The 5,732-nt window shown below is 35.9% G+C and overlaps 1 pseudogene; it reads left to right on the top strand.

The window, feature by feature from the left end:
- Positions 1 to 569: 569 nt before the first annotated feature.
- On the top strand, positions 570 to 807 carry LOC101585058 (annotated as a pseudogene).
- Positions 808 to 5,732: the final 4,925 nt, after the last annotated feature.

Here is a 5,732-nt window from a genome sequence, read left to right as displayed (position 1 = left end):
TCTCTGTTTCTATCTCTGCCTATCTATCTCTCTCTTTTTCAGTATCAATTCTCTCTCTCTCTCTCTCTCTCTCTCTCTCTCTCTCTCTCTCTCTCTGTACCAAGGATTGAACTCAGGGCCTTGCACTATTAGCCAGGCACTTATGCCACTGAGCTATATCCCCAGTCCCCAGCCCCTTCCTTCTTTAAAAAATCAGGTCCTCAAACCATTAGAATACAAATAATTTAACATTTTTAAAGGCTGAGGAGATAGCTCCGTAGAATAAACACGTGCCAAGCAAGCACAAAGTCCTGAGCTCAATCTCCAGTACTGAAAATAAATAAATAAATATTTTTTTCAAAAAAATTCACACAGTTGGGCTCTGGGGATATAAGGACGATCTTAGAGTTTGAAAAGACAGAAAAACAGTTCCGCCTCCCTGCTTCCAGTGCTGTGAATTTAAACTTCTGAAGAGTGTACCTTCAAACCAAAGAAGACAACTGTCAGCAGGGGTCATCTGAAGGTGACTGGCTCCAGGGACAGTTAGAGATCACTGCTCAAGCATAAGTTTTCTTAGGACTGCTACAGATATGTTTGATGTAAAGGCTTGGGCGGAATATGTAGTGGAATGGGCTGCAAAGGACCTGTATGGTTTCCTTAAAATTGTTATTTTGGCCCTTTCTCCACTTCCTAGGAAGTGCGGTCTTACCCTGGAAATTGGTCAAGATGATTGAAGCCCGGGAGAAGGAACAAAAGAAGAAATAAAAACATCAAGAAAATATTGCAAAAGCTAAACGACTGAAAAAAAAAAAAAAAGTGAAGGGATGAACAGGTTCTGCAAGAAAAAAAAAAACCAGTCATTTGGGAAATTATGCAGCTTTGGAAAGACTCCATAAGGTTTTTTTTGGCGCTAGGAAGTTATTACTCTCCATGTAGAAGAATCATTCTGGAATCTGACCTCGATACTGTAGTAACTTTTAGGCTGGGCATAGATGTTTGTTGGTGACCACTGGCAGCTAGTATACATTTAAGATGATTATACTAGTGGAGCATCACTGATACTGAAGCCTGAACACTCTGGAATCCCAAACTTTGTGCCCACGAATGTGGTGCCACGAGTGGACAGCTCCACAGCTGACCTCTGATGGGTCTCGAGCAAAATACAAAGGCACTAATAACATTTTTCCAGTCGATAGGAAACATGATTGCTTCAAGATATCTTACGTATATGCAAATACTCCAAAATGTGAAAACATCTAAGACATTTCTGGTTCCAGGCATTTTAGAAAAGGAATATTCAACATGTAACACAAATTCTTTGGCACTCACTTAGTGATTTGTCATTTTTTAACCTATGTTCTAAAATACAAATACCCTGTGGAAACAAATGACTTTTTGAATTCTATTCGATAATGGTTTAAAAGAGTGCTGTACTTTTAAGAATGTTTAAGTCAAATTTGCCCTCTTTGAAGTGAATGTGCTTGCTTTGGCAGCACATATACTAAAATTGAAGTAAAAGTTTGCTTGGGCTTGAAAGAGACAGTATATTAACCACATCTTTCTTTTTAAATCATTACTTCCTAGAATTATTCTAACTTTTTCAGAGCAAAGTCATATTAACAAGTACATCTATTTCTGATTTGAGCTTTTCAGACAACTGGTTATCATCAAGACATTCTGCATTTTTTTAAAACTTATTTTTTAAAAAACTGTCTTGTTTGGCCTATGTATAGTACCATTAACTAGATGTAAGAATTTTTGTACTTATAAACACTATGACTTTCTTAGAGATGAGTTGTTGAGTGACACTGATTTAAAACTGGCAGTAAAAATGCCAAACACTGCAATACCTTGCAAGCATTTTTTTTCTTGTGCTAAAACTGAAATATTCCACAGTTAAAGTGTTCAAGTTAATATTCCAAGTTAAAATGTATTGTCAGATAATTTGCTCATTCTATAGATAACACTTGTTTTCTGTTCCATTCTTTGTTTTAACTTTCATGGTAATGACGTCTTGTACTTCTGGTCAGAGAGGTTGAGGTGAAGATTACTACTCTCTTTTTGTTTAAGGAGCTCTGAAAGAGTTAACATGTAAGCCATACTGCCTAAGTGGTAAGGACGTAAAAGTAGGAAAAACTTGGTTGGGCATAATAATAATTGCACAAACAGGATAAATTATTTTAAAATAAGGATGTGCTATACTTAGGTCTAGACTGAAAGATTTTTCAATTATTAACTATAACCAGAACTTTTGACTATCAAACATGACTTTTCTAAATGCATGATCCAGTAATTTTATTTACTATAGCATTTAATAGCTTACTAATGTTTACTGCACCACTGATGATACATTTTAAGTTAGTCATTATCCAACAGCTCTAATTTAAAAATGAAATATGAAATAAATGTGATACTTTTTTATAAGAAGAAAAGACAGAAAAACAAGTGTAAAAGGCAGAGGCTAGATCAGGAAACCTGATAGGAGGGGCAAATTGTAGGAGTAGAGGAGTTCAGAGTTCAGGGCTAAGGCTTGAAAAATAAGTTATATTCTTTGTAAAACAATATCGTAGTTCAAGTTGAGACTCAAGACCCTTACTTAACTCCATGCCTCCGCTGTCAAGGAGGTACAACTCTTGCTCAGCTCTCAAACTCACAATTCTGCGAAGAATCTCAGCTATATTAATCGTTGCCAGAAACACTGTCTAAATGGCAATTGTTAGTCACCAAAATCTGGAGTCCACCTAAAAGATATTAATCATCCGGAAAAAAGGACTTTCTCATTCATAGCGCACTCTGGAGACGGGACTTGCCGGCAGAGTCAGGGAGGGCATGTAATAATAGTGAGGCCTGAGTTAGAGCCTCATACACATATTTATAAGCATGTATATATGTGCATATACATACACATCTGCACACACGGTGTGTGTGTGTGTGCGCGCGTGCGCGCGCCTGTGTGTGTATTCCTTTAAACATAATGCACATGGTTGGCGGCTTCAGTGGAACTTGCTGGTCCAGCCCTGCAGCTGGCCTGAAGTCTTGGGAAGCAAGGTCAGGGCAGCTGGCCTTCCTTCCTGCCTGCAGCCGTGCGAGGCAGGAGGGCTTTGAAGGGAGGTCTGCAGCCAGAGGGTTCACTTGGCAGTGCCTCAAAGGTCAGGTGCACAGCCACAGCTGAAGTCGTGCCCTATTGTCTTTTGATTCACAAATGGTCATAATTTGGAGAAAGTTCAGCAATCTCATTCTTTCCCATTTATTGACTTAAGGTATTGACTGGGTGTACATTGCCTGAAAGGAACAGGGCAGATTAGATCTTTAACCATATGTAGCTTCTATTCTATTCACTATGCTTTATCGAGTATTTACTAATAGGGCCTGAGCTTGACAAGACTCCTCATATTGTGGATTTAAAGACTGGACAAAAAAAACCTCTGCTATGAAAAGTGCACTGTTAAGTTCAGGCAACAGATTTACATGTAAATAATAACTGCCTGGGGAGGAAGCGCTAAAAGTTGTTTGTTCAAGTGTTGCCTAATGATCTAAATAATGGAAACTGTGCTATTGTCCTTCCCACATTTCTAATATGCTAAAGCAAAATTTCATTTGTAAGTCGTAGTCAGCTGTTGAATTTATGAGTTAAAGGAACAGATACTTTGATAAAAGACAATCAATAATATTAAACTGAGAAAACATAAGACAGTATTGTATGAGGGTGTGGTATATACATTTGTCTCTCCTCTATTATGATTTAATATATTTTAAAATGCATATGAAATGTTTATACCAAGACTATTAAAAATCTTATTTCTCATTATAACACTTACTTTAAAAATAATGTTTCATGCTATTAAAAAATTAAAATCTTAAGGTTTAGCTAGTTGAGTACTGTATTGATCCACATGTAATTGTTTCTCTCAATACTTGTAAAGTTCTTGTAAATCACTAATGTAGATCATAAGAATATTAAGTTATATATGGTTTAAGGTGAGTCTATTACAACTTTTGAGAAATAATTATTTAGAAAAAAGCTAAGTACTTAGAACAAGTAAAATAATAAAATCTAATTAAAATAAAGTTGAATGATGTTTTCTAGCTTAGTTGAATTGAGTTTTTTTCGCTTTTTGGCTAAGATCAAGTGGAATTGAGTTTTTTTACTATTATTTTTAAATGTATTGGGTACAGGGTTTCACTATGCAGCTTGCACTCATTGGATTCTTCCTATTTTCACCCTCCCCAGTGCTGGGATTACAGGCATAAGCTATCATGCTTGGTCTGTGTGGCAGGCACAGCACATGGTTCAAGGGATCGAATCACAGTCCCTACACTTGCCTAAGCAGGCACTCAGTCCGCTGAGCTATCGAGCCAGGCCTGAATTGAGTTTTTGACTACTATTAAATATCAGGCCAGTGACAACAAAAGTAAAACATGAAAAACTAGTATCAGAGGTATAAAAAGAAATAAATTCTGATTTACAATTGCTTTATATTCCTTTTTTTTTTTTTAATCTGCAATAAAACTCAGGAGCTTGTGCTTGCCAGGCTGAATTATATCCTTTGACCTTATAGTCATTCCTATATTATTTTTTATTCCTTAATAGCCTGTATGCACAGGCAGAAATGACCCTTATAGAGATGATTCTACATAAAATTTCCTATTAAAAGCAATCTTTGACAATATTCATTTTATTTACCACAGAAAAAAAGTCAATTACTTTTTCCTTCAGTTCTCTAATGTGCTAATCTTGGCAGTGTGAATTATTACTTTATAGACTCTGTGGGTGGATTTCCAATCTACCAGTTAAAATAGTGCAGTTTTATCATTACTTAGAATCTTTCATTTATACTTATCAGGTAATATAGAAAGAAAGTGTAAGTCTACAAAAAAATACTACTAACTCTATCAATGAAGAGCCTGAAGTTTCTGAATAACTATTATAATTAAAGATGTCACTATCCATGTTGTCTTTACAAACATCATTTTTCAAACTGCAAGGAGAATGGTACACTTTTCTATTTTTTTTTAATAAAAGTTTCACTGGCATATCTGAACCTTTCTTCAGAGTCTCTGACACTTATCCCATCTTGACGTTGTCTTTCTAAATTACAACAGATGTCATTGCAGAAAACAAGAACGACCATCAAAATTCATAATTTCTCATCACACAGGTTTTTCCAGGTGGGTAGAATAAGACATTGAAAGTGGAAGTTGCCTAGCTGTGTGACCATAGGTCACCAGCCCATCTGTTTCAGGGAAGGGAACCAAGGGATGGAAGGAGGGGAGGGAGAGGAGAAGGGAATGATCAAATAATTAAGATGTGCTATATACATGCACCCAGGCTATTTGAGGAATGCAGTCATTATGCGCTGTAAGTAACAATAAAAATAATAATTTAACAAAAACAAGAAATCTGGCAGTGAGTATGAGGCTGAACTTTTTGCCTGACTGTAGGAGATTTTAAGACATGATGTCTGGTAAGATGTCATGTTAGGATTGAAAGAAATGCACCTTGCCAGCAAGGAATGGAGCAATCCTCAAATTAAACTACTTAAAATAGTGCACTCCCTGATATTCTCATTTATATGTTAATAATTTGCATACTAATACTTATACAGTAAACTATAAAGTAATCATATCATAAAAATATATCCCTAGCTTTTTTACATAATGTTAATGAAACCATGCAGCTCTAGCTTTGCTATCATGGACAAAGAAACAATTAAATCTTCTCTAAAGAACCAAGCTAATACTTATTATGATAT

This window comes from Octodon degus, unplaced genomic scaffold, assembly GCF_000260255.1.
Source record: "Octodon degus isolate 3935 unplaced genomic scaffold, OctDeg1.0 scaffold00059, whole genome shotgun sequence".
Taxonomy (NCBI): domain Eukaryota; kingdom Metazoa; phylum Chordata; class Mammalia; order Rodentia; family Octodontidae; genus Octodon; species Octodon degus.
This window is presented reverse-complemented; position numbering and strand designations above follow the sequence as displayed.